General features: G+C 45.4%; 1 protein-coding gene across 34 annotated transcripts in view; it reads left to right on the top strand.

Moving 5' to 3' along the window:
* Positions 1 to 4,790: 4,790 nt before the first annotated feature.
* The window catches only part of MICAL3 (microtubule associated monooxygenase, calponin and LIM domain containing 3), a 234,780-nt gene continuing 220,232 nt past the window's right edge, over positions 4,791 to 19,338 (top strand). For 12 of the 34 annotated variants that reach the window (XR_012895684.1, XM_075896902.1, XM_075896990.1 and 9 more), the window contains exon 1: positions 4,792 to 6,165. The gene's annotated coding sequence lies outside the window, so the exon portion shown is untranslated. Of the gene's footprint in view, positions 6,166 to 6,386; positions 6,771 to 19,338 lie in introns of those variants that run through there. The other 22 variants (XM_075897029.1, XM_075897004.1, XM_075896999.1 and 19 more) reach the window with 11 other exon arrangements.

Raw genomic sequence — 19,338 nt, 5'->3', positions numbered from 1 at the left:
ATCAACCATGTTTTGTTTTGGGATTGTTGGTTTATTTGCACAATTATAACTGAGGTGAACTGGCTGCAATACAGGTGAAGCCTTCCTCCAGTTTTGTCATTTGTTAAGTTAAATAAGCAGACTGCACCCTCCATGGGTCCTACATGTGCCTATCATAACATGTGGTGTACCTCCACCAGTGCACTAGATGCCCCAATAATGACTATGTGTGTGAAACCAGACAATCACTACACTTTTGAATTAAGTAAAGGAAAGTGATAAAAGAAAAAAACACCATAGGTTCACACCTACGGGTGAACAATTTTCACAAAGTGATCATACCATATTAGACTTATCAGTCCATATACTCAAAGAAAATCTGCACAACACTTTCAAAAGCTAAGCCTGAAAGCTTAAATTCATAATTCTGCTCAATATCAAAGATCATGGACTTTATAAAGATACTGAACATATGGATTATCAAAATGTAACCCCCTTCTTGTCCTATGACTACAGGAGTGTTAATGGGCCACTTCACCTTAAGAACATAAGAACGGCCGTACTAGGTCAGACCAAAGGTCCATCTAGCTCAGTATCCTGTTGTCTGACAGTGGCCAGTGCAAGGTGCTCCAGAGGGAAAGAACAGAACAGGGAATCGTCAGATGATCCATTCCCTGTTGCTTGTTCCCAGCTTTTGGCAAATAAAGGCTAGTGACATCATCCCTGACCATCCTGGCTAATAGCCTTTCATAGACCTATCCTCTGTGAATTTATCTAGTTGGTTTTTTGAACCCTGTTACCTTGGCTTTCCCAGCATCCTCAAAGAGTTCCACGGGTTGACTGTGTGTTATGTGAAGAAATGCTTATTTTGTTTGTTTTAAATTGGCTGACTATTAATTTCATCGACCCCCCCCCCATTGTTGTGTTATGAGAGAGTAAATAGCACTTACCTATCTATTTTCTCTATTCCAGACCTTAATCTTATTCCCCTTTAGTCTTCTCTTTTTTAAAGATGAAAAATCCCAATCTTATTAATTTCTCCTCATATGGCAGCTGTTCCATACCCCTAATAATTTCTGTTGCCCCTTTCTGAACCTTTTCCAATTCCAATGTATCTTTTTTGAGATGAGGCAAACATCAGCATGGAATATTCAAGATGTGAGTGCACCATGAATTTATATAGAAGCAATATTGTCTATATTATCTATCCTTTTAAAATGATTCCCTATATTCTGTTTATTGTTTTGACGGTTGCTGCAAAGTTAGTGGATTTTTTCAGAGAACTATTCACAATGACTCCAAAATCTCTTTCTTGAATGGACCCTTAGAATGTATGTTAACTAGTTATGTTAAAGTCTGTTCCACATTGTATTTAGCTGTGACACTGTTAGTATCTTTCCCAGGCCTGAAGAACAGCTCTGTATAGCTTGAAAACGTGCATCTCTTATCAACAGAAATTAGCCCTGGAAAAGATATTACCTACCCCTCTAATAACCTGAAACCAATGTGGCTACATGAACACTGCGTACATTCAGCTTATTGTTAGAACATTCAGTTTATCTCCTGAACTGGACAAACTTTAATGAGCACTGTAATTAATAGGCTGCGGTTGGCATAGAAGATAACTATTTCAGCAGTTTATTGCTCGATTTGATCGCATGCCATCCTTCAGCTTCACCTGTGTACTACTTAGAAGTCATCAGGTCTTGTAGTGGTTACAGGTTACTATTGATTTATGTGCATAATACTTTTATTACACAAAAATAATGGCTTATCATGTGTCCCCCCATCAAAGCACTCAGGGTTCTGTATACAATTAATAAAATAAAGTAATAAACACCATTGAGTACATCCTATTAAATTGGTACCCTGAAGAGCTTAATGTAAATTCAGTGGCACTTTTAAAAGAGGATTTCCTAAAGTAGATGACAGTTTTGCTTAAAAGGGGACCTATTCAGGTGATATAATGATGCTTTGATGTTGTGTGTCTGTCTCTTGCTTTCTTTGCTCTAAAAAAAGCTTTAAATTCCTCTGTAGTTTATAGGTACATAAAAATGCATGTAACTGTCCAGCACTACCTGTTCCTAGTTCTTTGCATGGCAGCTAGATATGTTAACCCACTGTGATGGGTATTTCACATCATCTACTAGCATTAGCTCAGGGAACATATTCTCTTCTTGCCACACCGTATATCATTGTCCTGCTCCATGTGCTTGTTTAGTAATATGATGGGTTCTGCATTATTAAAATAGTGCCTAGAATCTCTTCTCACTTACGTTGGTGTAAATCAGAAATCAATTTGCTGCAGTCAATGGAGTAACCTTGGTGTGAGAGATAATCAGCCCATAAATATTATGTTAATAATTTCCACTTTTTGAATATGAGTGGGCATGATCTAGTTTGTCTGATTGAAGATTTTATTGAAGAAAACACTATTTTAAAACCTCACCACTTAAAAAGACAAGAAACAAAACCAACTGAATGAATCCACATAGAAGAATAAAGAAGAAAAGAGGTAGGTGGCTTGTCCTGGGTTACTGTCTACTATCTAAACACTGAGGCTACTTCTACATTGCAGGCTTTTTGCGCAAGAATGGCTGTTCTTGTGCAAAAACTTGCAGAACTGCATGCGCGTTCTTGCACAAGTAAATTTACAGTACAGCGTCGAAAAACAGGGCTTCTTCCAGAAGAGTTATTCCTCTCTCCACAAGGAATAAGCCCTTTTGTGCAAGAGCTCTTCCACAAGTAGGCAGTGTAGACAGGCAACATGAATTTATTGCGCAAGAAAGCCCTATGGCTAAAATGGCCATCAGAGCTTTCTTGCGTAAGAGAGCGTCCACACTGCCATGGATGCTCTTGCGCAAAAGCACATTTCTTGTACAAAAGCACATGGAAGTGTGGACATGCTCTTGTGGAAGACCTTTTGCATAAGAACTCTTGCACAAAACAGTTCTTGCGCAAGAAGCCTGCAGTGTAGATGCAGCCTCATGAGACTCTTAATTGCAGTAAATAGCTGAGCTTCATTGATAATGTCTGCATTGTATTAATATTCACATGGCACTGACTAAATTTGAACAGTTCTGACCTAGCATTTTCTGGGATTCTCTGTGGGTCATAGCCTTTCTTCTGTTTTCCAAAATCTTAATCAAGAACTTGGAAGGGATATATCTTCAGGACATTACAAAGAGAAAGATACAGGTTGAACATCCTAGTCTGGCACTCTCTGATCCAGCAACTTCCATGTTCCAGCATGATTTACATGGTCTGTCATGATGTGTACTTATTGTGGGTGTGACCGATTTTCCTGCACTCTTTATAAAGTTTGTTTACAGCCCTCAGTCCTGGCTCTCAGTGTTCTGTGCTGTTATTTAGCTCTAATTTACCTCTAATTTTCTTCTGAGAACTCAGTAAGCAGTGAAAGTGTTGGTAATGCTGTTAGAAAATATTGATCTCCTGTGGTTCAGTAAATTTTCTGATTTGGTACTACTCAGTATCTGAGGGTGCTGGACTCAAAAAGTTCAACTTATAGTGAATATGGGGCCAAAAAATGTTCATAGTAAAAGCACATTTTAAAAAGATTTAGGTTCATAACCATGTGGGAGTGTGTTTTGCAATCTATGCTGTATAAGCCATTGTAGATGCAAGTTTACTATGATAAAGGGTGAACTAAAACAGCACAGAAAAAACTATGAATAAATCAAGAATGATCTCTGAGGCTAATATAAACTCTCAATATTTATGGTTAAGATACAGCTATGTATATTTGCATGTGGTGTAAATTACGTTAGAGGTTTTTGAACCCCTTCAAAAATAGTTGGGGACCAAAGTGTCTTTGCTTAAGCATCTATTCCCATTTTAGATCAGGTAAGAACAGCAGATGTGTCATTTCAGAAATAATCTGGAATGGGACAAAGCTGTGCTAGCATGTAGAATGTTGTGTGATATATCCTGCAAAGTATAGGGATGGGTGATGGACAAAACTGGAAGACACAAAGATGTATGAAAAGTCAGTGAGGGGGGCATAGCTTGCCCCCTTTGCTATAGCAGAAACCAGGTCAGTCATTTTTGACACATTTGTCTAAATATATAAGCTGAGTCAGCATGCTGCTGCTCCTAAAAGATTCCAATCAGTGAATCTAATTTCTATGCTCACGAGCTTTGTCACTAAATAGGGTGGATTGAGCCAAGTCGGGATCAGCTGAAGAGCTCCCTCCTACTGCTGACATACAGGGATGTAGCTAGAAAATTGGAAATTGCCCCTCTCCCTTCCCCCCATTTTCATATACTGTTTGAAATATGATTGTTAATCTCTGACATGCAGTGTAGTCTTTGTAGTTCATTTTGTCTACCTATTCTGAATAGCATCTATTGATCATCTATCTCTGTTTTATACGGCTACTAGTATCTGAGCATCTTTCATGTAAACTCAATAGCACTTGAATAGTCTGTAGTGGACTTAAGTGAATCTCTGGCAAATTTCCCTTTTTGGGGTCAAAACTCTGCTAGGGTTAGATTTTTGACATTTTAGGGGTTTGGGAATAAAAGTGGTTGAATTGCAGGGGTCACTTATGGTGCAAAGGCTAAATCATTAAATTTAAAATACCTCATTGCTGCTAAAGCTCTCATTATGCTTATGTAAATAATAGGATTTTATAATTATCCTCCCACTTCAGTAATGATATTATTAACTCTTTTATCTTGAACAGCTAGGCAAACTCAGGTTAGGGCAGGGTGTTTACATTAGAAGAAATTCATGATGGATTGAGGTATTTCTGTGATCCAGTCCTGTTTATTTACAAAGAATGTTCAAAGTCCTTTTGGTCTGAACACTGTAGGAATGAAATAGCAGAAGGTATTCTTTGCTTACAGTCCCAAGGCTCTTTTCATCCAGTGCTTCTTCACTTTTTCTCCAGGTCACAGTAGAAGTGCTACTCTAGATGTGTCTTCCTTGTTGTCTTTTCTATTGGCTTCTACAGAGTTTCTGCTCCTTCTGTCTTGGCAGCAACACCAGGAAAACCCCTCAGACCATATAGTTGACCTTTTTATATGTGGCCAGTGTTTTGGGTAGTGGCTTGTGGCTCCTGTAACTGAAACAATCTTTTCCATTGAGGAGATAAATTGATTTTTATATTTATCCTAACTAGAGGAAGGTGGTGGTTATGCCCACCAATTTCGATCAGCTTCCACCTAACCTGCAGCATAATATTTACAATTCTCAGACTGTTTTTTATATCCTAACGGCTTGTGCGTTACAAAAAATTTGGCAACCTTCTCAACAGGCCTAGGAGGTAGGTAAGATTATTCCCCTTTTGACAGAGGGAAGAACTGAGAGCAAGTGTGTGACTTGCCCAAAGCTCAGAAAAACGCTGAATGTCCTCAGAGAGGTGTGGGACAGTCCAGGCTGCTGCTCCTACTATGACTAACGCCTTCCTTAGTCACCCTTCCCCCCGAGCTTGTGTGCTGCCAGGGTTGGGTGGGCTCTGGGTGTTTAAGTCTCTTGAGGCTGAACCTGCCCCCGGGGTGTCACGGAGGGCTAGAGAACAGCCCTGAGCGGTGTGTGATGGTGCCTGTTGGGGGGGGGGGGGAGGTGCCACCCCAAGCCTTTAAAAGTTGCAGCCTGTGCGAGCAGGGCTACCGCGTGCCGCTGCTAGTGCCCCGTTGTGACGTTTCCAGACACCGGGACTCCTGTCACCTGTGTCTCCTCTAACTTCGTTTTAGTCCAACCACGCGCACTGGCCCTTTAAATCTCTACCGCATTGGCCTGCTGCAAGGGTTTGATCTTGCTTCCTTCTGACCCATTGGACAGCCGGGCCCGCCCCCTCCGCATCGCAGCCAATCGCTGCTTAGGAGTTTTGTAACCGACTTCGGAGCGTACCACTACTCCTCCCCACGGGGGGGCGGCGGGAGAGGGTATCTTGCGTTCCCCTGCCCGTCACTTCTCAGTGGCGCGGTAGCCGGAGGAGCTGATGCCCGACCCCACGCCCTGGGCAGAAGAACCCGGGTGGCTCCGGCTAGGGCGGAGAGGAGGAGCTGCCCCCGCCCGGGGACCAGGCGCTGCCAAGGGGTCGGCGCCGCTCCCCGTGGCCGGAGCGCAGAGCCCGCCCTGAGGAGAAGCAGCGGGGCCGGGAGATGGAGCCGCCGCACATGGCTTAGCGCCGGGAGCCCGGGCGCAGCAGCGGCAATGAGGCAAGTGCGGCCGCTTCCCGCGGATCCGCCCGCCCGGCCACGGAATCGGCTGCCCCGGGCTGCAGTGTCCCAGCGGGCGCCTCCCGCTGCCCCGAGCCGGGCGGGCTCCCGCCTCCTGCTCCCCCCCCCCCCCAGGGGCCGCGGTCCGGGCGGGCGCCCGCTCTCGTAGAAGCTGCGGGCGGGCAGGTAGAAGCTGCGGGGGTCTCGCTGCCCCGGCGGGTCGGAGGCGGCGGCGGGAGTTTTTTCCCCGCCCCCGGGCCAGAGCGCTGCCCCCCTCCCGGCCAGGCGCCGCGCTCCCGCAGTGCGTTGGCACGTGCCGGGCTGCGGAGCGGGCACCGGCCGCAGGGGCGCGTTGGCCGCCGGCGTCAATGCAGCAGCAGCAGCCGCTGCGCCCGCCCGTGGAGAAGGCTCCGCTCGGAACGGTTCGCGGTGTGAGGAGCGGCCGGGAAACAAGGACCTGCCCTGGCCCGGTGCCTTGGCGGGGGGAGATTCTGGGCTGGAAGGTGCCTGGGGAGCTTCCAGCAGCGCCTGCTCCCAGCCCGTCCGGTTGACGCGGGTCCGCTCCCCTCCCCCCCCCATCCATCCTCCCTCCGGCTTGGGGGCAAGTATGTGCCTGTAAGGGTGGGGGGCTGAATGGAACCATAATGGGGAATGGCCCCGGGGGCAGGCCACTGGGAGACTGGCGTGCGGGGAGGGGGAAATGCGTTCCCAGTTGATGCTGTGGGTTCTGGGCAGCTTGTTGCTTGTGTCCCTCAGTAACCTGGAACTGAGGCTACTTCCTGATGCGTGGAGTGGTTGTACCTACCAGTGACTCCTTCACCTGGTTACTCACCTCAGAGGAGGCCCTAACGTTTTAATGGTCAGACAGCGCTTTCTTGGAGCCCTTCCAATAGATGTGGAGGAAGGAATCTTCTTGACTTGCAAGCTGGTGCAGATTTGTTCACACTGTACCCCTTGAGGCAAATGGGGCAGCTCCTCCACCTTGTCATGTGTCATTTGGGAGGGAGGGAAATGCTGAAGGAGATCATGAATACATTTGTCCTTACATGGGTACAAATTTGGTGGCTACAGGTTAACCCTGGAGAAGGAGTTGGGATGGAGATGCTATTTAGCTCTGCCAATTCATTGTCGGAGGAGTATCTGAAGAGCATTATTTTGTTAGTGGACAAAGGCATTCCAGCTGTGTGCAGTATTCCCTTAGGACTATCCAGATGTCCTCCTGCTGGACAGACACCATAGATCATAGGGCACTTCTTGTATTAATAGACTGGTTTACCTTTTGTGGTGCATATATGGATTCTTGGGTAGATGCCTCCTTCTCTGGTATGCACCACCATCTTCGGTCCCTTATCACAAATATAGGTTTATATAGACATTACTTTCTAATCTACAGCAAATAAATACTTCAGCAGCATCTTTTATGCTGCTGTAAAGTTGCTTCAGGGTATAAAACTCCGTTTCTAATATTACATTTTCTCCGGTTAGAAGTTGGAATTTTTTTGGGGCTGTTGGTGCAGGAAATTAGTTGCAATATTATTTTTTTAAACAAATAAGTGTTTGAAAATCTTTTTCTGTGCATGTAACTTTTTTAGCAACAATAAGGTATATTAATGTATTTCTATTGTGTCAGTTTCACTCTGTAGCATTGAAAAAGATATCTCTTATCTCATCCAGAGACCTGCTTGATGTTGGCATTATGGGTTGATAGTCCCTTATAGCGGCCCAAAGGGAACACAGGTGATAACAAAGGCAGCTCTTATGATCTCTTCTGCTAGCTCAGACTATCATTTTAAGAAGCATCATTTACTTTGATAACACAAAAAATAAATTAAATATCTGGCTGAAAACCCTATTCTTCAATTATAGATTTCACTGTGTTCCAGGGGGGTAGTCGTATTAGTGTGTAACTGGAAAAACTTAAACAACACATAGCTTTGCAGCATCTTACCAGATGAACAAAAATGTAGATGATATCATGAGCTTTCATGGGCAAAACCCCCACTTCTTTAGATGAATGGATTTTAAGGGGTTGATCCAGTTTTCAAATAAATAGCACAGAGACAGGATGATGGGGGGGGGGGGGGGAAGGAGGAGGGAAGAGGAGGAAAAAGAAGAGGAAAAGAAATTGTCATTTAGAGTGTCCATGCTAAATGAAGCTAATAAGAATACTTTAGTGCCCACTTTAAGTACCCGTTGTTTGGGTTTTTTTTATATCATTAAGATGTGGAATGTGGTGGGCCATCTAGCCAATGTCTTCATTTAGACTTCTGTTGTAGGAATCACTTGTAAATGAAAATTAAGTCCCGTAGTTTCCCTGTCGAGCTGCCTTTTGAAATTGGTTTGAAATAATATGGTGACTTTGAGATTCATTGAATGCCCAGGCAAGTTAAAATGATCCCCACCAGGTTTTGTGTGTTGCCTTTTCAGATATCTGATTTGTGTCCATTAATTCTTTCTTATAGAGACTGTCCAGTTTGGCCAATATACATGGCAGTGGGGCATTGCTGGCACTGGATGGCATAGATCACATTAGTGGATGTGCAGCTGCACAAGCCTCTAATGTGGTGGTTTGCATGGTTAGGTCCTATGATGATATCGCCTGTATAGATGTGTGGACAGAGTTGGCATCAGGGTTGACTGCAGGGGTGGGTTCCTGGATAAGTATGATGGAAGTGTGCTGCCTCGTTATTGGAAATAATTTGTTTGAGGTTAGGTGCTTGTCTGTGGGCAAAGATTGGTCTGCCCCCTTAGGCTTGTGAGAGGGAGAGGTCATTTTCCAAGATAGGTTGTAAATTGTTGATAATGAGTTTGAGGGGTTTAAGTTGGGGGATGTAGATAAGAGGTGTCCAGCTGTTTTCTTTGTAGGGCTTATCTTGAAGTAGCTGATGTCTGGGTACTTGTCTGGCTCTGTCAATCTGTTTTTTCACTTCTCTGGATGGGTATTTTACTTATAAGAATGCTTTATATAAATCCTGTAGGTGTTTTTGTCTATGGGATTGGAGCAAATCTGGCTGCATTTTAGGACCTGACTATAAACAATTGATTGGGAAATGTGTCTTGGAATGAAGCTCGAGACATGTAGGTAGGTGTAATGGTCGGTAGGTTTCTGGAATAGGATGGTGGAAATGTGCCCGTCATGTAATTGTACTGTAGTGTCAAGGAAGTGGATCTCTTGTGTGGACTGGTCCAGGCTAAGGTTGATGGTCGGGTGGAAGTTGTCGAAATCCCTGTGGAATTCTTCAAGGATCTCCTTCCCGTGGGTCCATATGATGAAAATGTCATCAATGTAGCGTAAGTAGAGTAAGGGTGCTAGGTAGTGAGAGCTGAGGAAATGTTGTTTGAGGTCAGCCATAAAGACGTTGGCATATTGTGGTGCCATGTGGGTGCCCATAGCTGTGCTGCTGACTTGAAGATATAAATTGTCTCCAAACCGGAAATAGTTGTGGGTGAGGACATTCACAGAGCTCTAACCAGGTGTGCAGTGGTATCATCAGGGATAGTGTTCCTGACAGCCATAATCCATCTTTGTGTGAAATGGTGGCCAGGATGGTGTTTTAAGGAAGATTCCTGATGTTCTATAGTTTCCTCAGGAAGTCAGTGGTGTCAAAGATAGCTGGGAGTACTGGTGTCATAGGCTCTGAGGAGAGAGTCAATATAATCCAATAATCCTGCTATAAGAGTGCCAATGCTTGAGATGGTGGGTTGTCCGAGATTTCGAGATTTCCAGCTTCGTGTATCTTGGGTAGATATACATTTCACTATATACAATCTTATGTTTAGGCTTTTACATTATTTCACATTTATAAAAATAGAGGAGAGACCATTAGATATGCAGAAGTTTGGAAGTTCTCAGTTAAGGTTGTCCATAAATATTAACTCTTAGTTTGTTTAGTAATTGAAAATGGAAACTGTAAAAAGGAACATTCAGGTTAAAAAATTGTATTGGGCAAACAGCTTTTTTACATACAGGCAGTCCCCGACTTACGCGGATCTGACTTACGTTGGATCTGCACTTACGAACGGGGCTTTCTCGCCCCGGAAGTCGGGGCGAGAAAACCCCGTTCGTAAGCTGCTCCGGTGCCCCTGGTCTGCTGGAGACCGTCTCCAGCAGACCAGGGGCACCGGGCGGGTTCCCGCGCTTCTGAGGCTTTTGCCAGAGCAAAGCCTCAGAAGCGCGGGGAATCGCCGCTGCTGCCGCTTCAGTCTGGGTGCCTGTGGTCTGCTAGGGACCGTCCCCAGCAGACCACAGGCACCCAGACTGAAGCGGCAGCAGCGGCGGTTCCCCGCGCCTCTGAGGCTTTGCTCTGGCAAAGTCTCAGAGGCGCGGGACCCCCCCGCCGCTGCTGCGGCTTCAGTCCCGGTGCCTGTGGTCTGCTGGGGATGGTCCCCAGCAGACTACAGGCACCCAGACTGAAGCCGCAGCCGCGGGGGGGTCCCGCGCCTCTGAGGCTTTGCCAGAGCAAAGCCTCAGAGGCGCGGGGAACCGCCGCTGCTGCCGCTTCAGTCTGGGTGCCTGTAGTCTGCTGGGGACCGTCCCCAGCAGACCACAGGCACCGGGACTGAAGCCGCAGCAGCGGCGGGGTCCCGTGCCTCTGAGGCTTTGCCAGAGCAAAGCCTCAGAGGCGCGGCTCCCCGCTGCCGCTGCGGCTCTGCTCCCCGTGTCCCTGGTCTGCTGGGGGGGGGGGGGGGGGCGCAGCTAGTGTGTTCCCCCCCCCCCCCCCCCCCCCCAGCAGACCAGGCTTTTGTTTTGGACTCTGGGGCAGAGCAGCTGGGGCGCTGCCGATTGGTCCTGCAGCGCCGCTCTGGGCACTACTGGACCAACCCGGCAGCACCCCAGCTGCTCTGCCCCAGGTCCTGATTCAGCTGCTGCTGGTCAGTTTCAGCAGCGGCTGAATCAGGATGCCTGGGGCAGAGCAGATGGGGTGCTGCTGGGTTGGTCCAGTAGCACCGGCGCTACTGGAGCAACCCAGCAGCACCCCAGCTGCTCTGCCCCAGGCGTCCCAAGTCAGCTTCTGCTGAAACTGACCAGCGGGGCTTCCTGGAATCAGCTGCTGATCAGTTTCAGCAGCAGCTGACTTGGGGACGCCTGGGGTTCTTAAGTTGATTCTGTATGTGTCAGAACTGGCGGTCAGTTTCAGCAGTGTCTGAATCTGGACGCCAGTTCCGACTTACTTACAGATTCAACTTAAGAACAAACCTACAGTCCCTATCTTGTACGTAACCCGGGGACTGCCTGTATTACAAGAACACATTACATAATTAACGTTGAAAGAAATTTAAAAATCCAATTTATTTTTCACTAATGATGCTGTTAATTCATGATTTCTCTCATTTTTAAGAATGAAAATCAATGAAGCCAATATCACTGTTTTCGCTAACACCATCCAGTGTTGTGTTTGGATTGCAAATCCTGCAAGGACATGTGTATGTGTTCAAAAATAACTTTCCAGAGGAACACATTTTTTTAGATATGGGACTATATCTGTTGGCCTTTATGTTTTGCAAAAACTTTTTTGCACAAAAGCTGCACTTGGAGTCAAATTGGAATTGACAGTGTGACTTTAATCTAGCCCTTCAAAATTCACTACACATTCATCTTCAACTCCAAGTGAAGATTTCACACAGTAGTCACAAACTAGACACTTAAAATATATTTTAACTAATGTTTTCAGAACTGCAGCTTTTTAAAGCACTTATCTTCAAGAAACAAACAATTATGTCAATTGGTTCTCTAGATTATTATAGTTGAAATAAACAAATAGACTTGTAGTTTAAAAACAACAATTTTAGAATTAAAATTGAATTAAAAAAGTTCAAAGTGCCCTCTAACAAGCAAATAGAATAAGGAGCCCTGTGGTTGTTTTTGCAGATACAGACTAACACAGCTACTCCATAAGACACTAATAAGCAGTTACATTATGTATGTGCAATATCACTCAGTTTATAATTTGGATTTCAAATGTAATAAAATTTGACTCTAACTTAGAATAAATGTGAATACAGATTCTGTTTATAAGTAATGCCTGTGTTTGTTGCCTTTGTGAACCCTATGTGATTATATATATTTGGTGCAAACCTAGGCACAAATGGATGAGGTCAGGATGACATTTCATCCTAAACTTCCCTGCCTTGTGTGGGTTTCAAACATTCCTCTTAAATGTGCTTGTCTTAATATTTCTCCCCCCTCCCAACTTTAAGAGTTTTATAAATATGTAGCACTGGAGAAATTTTAGCTATTATGCAAGTCCCTTTTGATGAATACTAGAATATTGTTACTTGTAAGAAGGTTTGAGTTGTTGTAAAACAAATAGTAATTAATACAGAGCAGATGTTAGATTTTCTGTTTAGAGAGTTTCCTATCTGTTTATGACAGATTTGGCCAGAGAATATTTGTGTTGGGTGTTCTTGACTTCTTGCTGGATTTTAAAGTATTTTTCTAGCTTGTTATGTTAGTCACACACTAACTTAGCTAATCAGGTTAGTGTTATTCTCTCACTTGTCTGTACTTGTGCTGTCCTTCAGTCCAGTAGCTGGAGCTGTCTATAGCTGTATCTAGAGCTACATAAATGGTGAGGACTAGATCCTTGGTAGATGGCTAGGAAAGCCTCACATTTTGATAGTTATAGGATGTTGTTTATTGGGTGTGTGTAACTGACCAGTAATGCACACCCATTGATTGTACCAGCAATGGCAGCTATGACATAGAACAAGCTGGAGCTGTCATATCCACATAACATAGTGGTCAAAACATGTTTTTACAGTGGAGCTTCTGCAGCTGCCATTATGAGTCCACCTTTTACCAGGGTGGACATAGCTTAGCAAACTACTTACCCAAGTCTACAAGGAAGAGGATTTTCTTGGGCGACTGCAATCCATTTCTGTTGAAGTGGAAAGAATGTAAGCTTTCATTTAAGGAGGAAGAATGTTTCCTTTCTTTGCATCCCTCCACTGACTCCTCTTCTCTGTTGCTTCAGAGGGGTAGCCGAGTTAGTCTGTAACTGGAAAAACTTAAAAAAACAATGAATAGTCTAACAGCATCTTAAAGACTAACAAAACATGCAGATGGTATCATGAGCTTTCGTGGGCACAGTCCACTTCTTCAGATGACTGACGTATTAAAAGTCCAGATCCAAAAATAAATAAAGGAAGGATGGAGGAGAGGGAGGTGGGGAGAAGGACGGGAGAAAAGAAAAAAATAGAAAAAAAATTGTGAATTAGATTGTTCAAGCCTCTTGTAACTTGAACAAGCTTGAACAATCTAATTTGCTATTTTTTTCTTTTCCCCTCTCTCCCACCTTCCCTTATTTATTCTTGGATCTGGACTTTTAATATGCATGTCATCTGAAGTGGGTTGTGCCCACAAAAGCTCATTATACCATCTACATGTTTTGTTATTCTTTAAGGTGCTACTAGACTATTCATTATTTTTTAAGTTCTTCTCTATTACATCAAACATAAGCTAGTTGTCTTGAGTAATTTTGTATCATCTACAAATTTAAGATAGTTAAGACCAAAACTGATCATGAAGAGGTACAAAGAGATTTCACTAAACTGGGTGACCAGTAAAGAAAATGGCAGATGAAAGTTCATATTGATAAATGTGAAATACTGCACATTGGAAAACATAATCACATCTATGCCCCAGAAAAATGATGGGGCCTAAATTAGCTGTTTCTGCTCAGGAAAGATATCTTGGAGTCTTGTGCATGGTTCTCTGAAAACATTTGCTCAATGTGCAGCATCAATTAAAAAAAAAAAAGCTACCAATGTGGGAATAATCAGAAAAGGGATAGATAAGGCAGTAGATGTCATAATGCCCCTGTTTAAATCCATGGGACTCCCATCTTTTGACTACTGTGTATTGTTTTGGTCTCCCCATCTCAAAAAAGATATATTAGAATTGGTAAACTACACAGAAGGACGACAAAAACGATTTAGGGAGGCAGAACAGTTTCCATATGAGGAGAGATTTAAAAGACTAGGAGTGTTTAGCTTTGAAAAGAGATGACTAAAGAGGGATGTTCGAGAGCAGAAAGTGGATATGATAGTGGAAGGGGGTATGGTAGAATGGTATGAAGAAAGTGATAAAGGAAGTGTGGTTTACCTCTTTGTGTAGTATAAGAACCAGATGTCACCCAGTGAAATAGATAGGTTAAAACAAATAAAAGGAAGTATTTTTCACACTGTGCATAGTCAGCCTGTGGAACTTATTGCCTTGGGATGTTGTAAAAGCCAAAGGTATAACTGTGTTAGGATGACCAGATAGCAATTGTGAAAAATTGGGTCACGAGATGGAGCATAATGGATACCTGTATAAGGCAAAGCCCAGATATCAGGACTGTCCCTACTAAATTGGAATATCTAGTCACCCTAAACTGCATTCAAATAAGAATTACATAAGCTCATGGATGATGGGTCCATGAATGGCTTGAGGGGTGATATGGGGCGGGGGGAAGGTCAGTTCAACATCCATCCTGGCTCCTTTGGGCACCTCACGGGGCTGAGGATGGCCTACTGAGAGTCAAGTGCCAGCAGTTGGGGTGCCTCCCCCTTCCCTCTGCATTCACCGGCAATGATGGGAAGCAGAGAAACCAGGCCCCATCTTGATGTGCTACCCTGACTTCCAGCTTCATTGCTTTGTTTCCTTCTGCCAATGAATATAGGGGGCAGTGCCACTCCTTCCTCCAAACCCTCTTCTCCCAGTGTCGTGGCCCAGGGGATGAGCAGAGGGCCTGCTGCAGGTGTTTGGGGCCTCCCCTGCACTCATGAAAGACGGTGTGGGGAAGTGGAGCGACTCAGCCCCATTCTACTCCCCTGGCTCCTAGCTGTGTTGCTTAGGATACTGAGCTAGATGGACCATTGGTCTGACCTACTATGGCCATTATGTTCTTAATTTTCACTGCCTTTCCAAACCTTGTCTATTAGTTCTCATATATTGCCAAGATCTGATACCTTCCTACAATTGGCCCATAATGCCATCCATGCCCACTTGTTAAACTGTCAAGCAAGATCTATGCTGCCCCTCATGCTTGGCAGGAGTTCCTCCATAAACATCCACAAAAACATTCACTTTTTGAGAAGGGATTTAGAGAAGAACAAAAAGTCTCTTTGCCATGATTCTGATCCTGCTTCCTGACATGTTGATCAGTATTGTCTCATAGTTTTCTTGTACTTCCTTGTCTGTCTGAGAGAAATTTCCCACTGAAGCATGAAAACAAACGGCACCAGCATTTTTATCACCACGTCTAACTATTCAGCTCTAGACCATTTGTCAGAAGGGTAAAAATGACAATGCCTACCTGATTTCTATCTACAGCAGTAATCACCAGCCAGTTTATCGCGATTGACTGGTCAATTGCGGAGGCACTGCCAGTTGATCTCTACACAGTGTTCCCAGCCTCCCCTTGCTCCCCCCAACAAGGAGCCCACACTGGCATGCTTATAGCCGCCTGCCCCTTGCAGACTTGGAGCCAAAGCCCGCTTTCAGCAGTGGTGGTAGTGGGGGAAGTCCCGCGGCTTAGTGTCTGATCTGGCTTCTCAGGAAGTGCGCATGCACAGCTCTTCCCCTCCCCACAGCAACACATGCGCTTTCGTGTCTCGCCTGCCTTCCCCTGTGCACCAGAGAGGCAGGGTCAGCAGGGTGGTGGTGTTAAGATGGCAGCTGGATTTCTTAAAGGAGCTGCATGTGTGCTTCTACCAGCACTGCCTGCAGATCCTTCTCAAGAGATACTCATCCCTGGAGACACTCAGCTACTGGCCAAGCTGTCTCTGGACAGACACCCACCAGCACCCTTTTCTTGCCCCGTCTCTCCTGGCCAGACACTCATCAGCACTTTGTTCCTGCCCCCTCCCTCCTGGCTAGACACCTACCCCCAGCTTGCTTCCGCACCCTACTTCCTACCCAGATTCTGCACCCCCATCCCAATCCCACTCACCGGCAGCCCTATCCCACACACTGGATCCCTCATTTTTGGCCCCACCCCAAGACCTGGGGGGGCACAAAATCCACTAACCCTGGAACCCCAGAAGAGTTAATCTGGCCTGAGTCCTTGAACCTCAGTCCTACATACCCTCCCCTCCACCGTGGGGTTGGGGTGCCAAGGGAGTGAGGTGTCTCAGTTGGGGCCACATCAGTGGGGATTGGGTTTTTTTGGAAGGATTGTTTTTTTTCATGTCACTTGTGTGGTCTCTGACTGATTTTTCTTTGAGTCAGTGGCCCCTTGACTAGGGATGTTAAATATCAGTTAATTGAATAGTCGATTAACGTCATGAATTTTTATTGGTTAGTTGAATAGTCTATAGTCCCCCAACCAGGGGGGAGGGGTCTGAGCTCCCGGACCCGGCATGAACCAGAACTGAGCCAGGTTACCTACCCACCTGGCTCCTAATACGCTTTAAATGCAGAGCCACAGGGTGGTAGGTCCAGGACCCAGTGCAAGCCAGGACTGAGCTGGGCTGCTGGCCAGCCTGCTAAAAAATTCACTGGCAAGGGCTGGGGGGGCGAGGGGGGGGAGAAATGCATGTAGTCTATAGCATTAACCTATAAGCTTTTGCTTATAGTCGATTAACTGATATTATTTCATCTGTACCCCTGACTCAAACAATGTTCCTTGCCCCTCCCATAAATAAAAACAATGTTGAAGCATTTTGCGTTGGACATAATATTTTATTTAAAAATAAAACCTGGACTGCAAGCCTCCATGTGGGGCCAAGCCCCCATCTGGCTGCAGCATCATAACACCCCTGCACTCTTCCACACCCCCTAGCCCTGAGCCCATCATATACCTGAACCCCCTTCCCTATGCTCTCCACATCCCCAGTCTTGGGCCACAACACTCCTGCACCACCCACATACTGGAAACCTGAGCCCATCATACACCAAACCCCCCTACCCTGAGCCCCTCATATGCCCCAACCCAAACTCCTGAACCCCCATATCCACAAGTCTGCAGCTTGCTCAGCACCCCAACCCTCTACCTGACTCCAACACTCTTGAGCCTGGAGCCATCTCCCCGAGCCAGCATTCCCTTCTCAACCTCCTCCTGCATCCAAATTCCCTCCTAGGGCTTGCACTTCTCATCCCTTCCAACACCCAGATCCTTCATTCCCACCCCAGAGCCAGCACCTCCTGTCTCAACCCAGTGACAGTGAGTAAGGGCTGGGGACAGCAAATGATGTAGAGGAGGGGAATGGAGGGGGTGGGGCCTCAAGGAAGGGGAGAGGTCTTGGGAAAGGGATGGGGTAGATCTTGGCTTGCCCTGACATTTAAAAAGTGATCTTGGGTGTAAAAAGGTTGGAGACCACATATCTACAGTAATACCTCCACCTTTTGTATCCTCAGTGGAGGTACTGTAATGACTGGAGACTTTATAAAACAGTCTAGTGTGGAGCAGATCTTCATATAGGAAGTTGTGTACTTGTGCAGCCACGAAGACATCTCTTTCCCTTTGAAATCATCTGAAAATGTATGGTTTTGTGCAGGGCTTGCCGAACCGTGGCGAGCCCTGCTCGCCAGCCACGCTGTCCGGCGATCTGTGCATGCGTAGATCGTTCTGTGCATGCGCAGATCGCCGGATCCCGGCTCTTCTAGGTTACAATCTACTTGCCACGGGAGAGGAGATTGTATAATTTGTCGAGCCCTGGTTTTGTGAGGTATCTGCTTGCTTTGCATACTGTAGTGAATTTTCCCATCCCTTTCATCTGGTCAGTGAACTAGGAAAATCAATTGGTAAAATTCTAATAAATTTAAAAACAGATTAGTGAAAGTGATGTAAGTTTTGAGTGTGGAGCAGCCTGTGCTTATTGTGTCAGGGATTTGCTCCTGACTGTTGCAGTCTATGGTCTTGTGAGTGCAGAGGGTGGAAGGGAAGCAGAGGAGGTGAGAATTCTTTTCTGTCCAATTGCTGAGATGGGGATCTTCATGGGATTGGTGTACAGTGAGCAATGGAGACAGGTGTTTGGCTAAGACTTTTGCTTTTTGCAGCCAAAGGGCTGAATGTTTTCACTGATCTTCTTGCTGAGAAGTTAAATTCTCTTGTAACAGAACTTAAAGAGATGGTGGAATTGGGGAGGTTACTCGAGTCTGTTTCAAGTAATACTTGTGCTAGATTTGCTATCCTCTGATGTACAGCAGTGTGGGACAAGGAAAGGGGTAAGTGGAGTTTCCAGAAGTAGGGAGTGCTGGAGTCTCACCAGTAAGGGAGGGTAAGTTTGCCTCCCTATAGAAACTACTTAAGACAGGTGTGTTTTATTGCTTATAAAATGTTTGATGTCACTACTAGGGAAAAGTGTAACATGATCGAGGAGTGCAGGAGTGGCCAGGCAGAGAAGGACTGCTAGAGTCAATGGGATGTGTGGGGAAGGTCTATTGTTGATGCGTGGCAGAACGTCTTTCACCGGGTTTCTTACCCAATGTGTATTTAAGGAAAAAAAATGATAGAGAATCTACAGGGTTGCAGGTGCCTAGAGGCCCCAGCCAGACTCAGAGCCTCATTCTGCTAGATGCTGTACAAACACACAGTAAGCAACCATCCTGGCTCTGAAGAACTTACAAAGTAAATAGACAAGATGAAGGGTAGAGAAAGCAGGTGGTGGTTCCCTTTTACAGATCAGGTAAGCACCAAGCAGCCCATGCATCAAACCAGGAAGTAGAGGCTGTCACAGTCACAAGGGCATGTTTAGCCTCTGGCATAAAGGTTGTGTCTACCCTACAAAGCTTTTAGTGATACAGCTGTGTTGCTAAAAGTTGGGTAGTGTAAATGCGGCAGTGCCAACAAGATACTTCCACCCCGTATGAGCGGGGTTCGCATTGTCGACAGCAGAGTACACCTGCCAACAACATGCTGTTTATATTGCTATTTGCCATGGCAAAACTTCTGTCTTTTGGGGAAGTGTTTTTAAGCACTTTAAATGACAGAAATTTTGTCATTTAATTGGCAGTATAGAGAAGCCTTAGATGGTCTCCCTAGGAGGATATCTCTTTAAGTTCAGGGCCTTAGACCTCTGCAATTTGCAACGGGGGCCCCTTCAGCCCCTAGAAGGTTGACACTTTCTAATTGCTAGTAATAAGACTTCTGAGTCCTCACTTCGGCTTTACATCTTCCCCCAGGCTCCATCCCATTGCACATTCCTGCCCCATGATAACCAGACTTTTGGATTGGGTGCCATTTAGGA

Source organism: Pelodiscus sinensis, chromosome 1 (assembly GCF_049634645.1).
Source record: "Pelodiscus sinensis isolate JC-2024 chromosome 1, ASM4963464v1, whole genome shotgun sequence".
Classification (NCBI taxonomy): domain Eukaryota; kingdom Metazoa; phylum Chordata; order Testudines; family Trionychidae; genus Pelodiscus; species Pelodiscus sinensis.
Note: the sequence above shows the minus strand (reverse complement) of the source record. Positions and strands in the feature narration are given on the sequence as shown.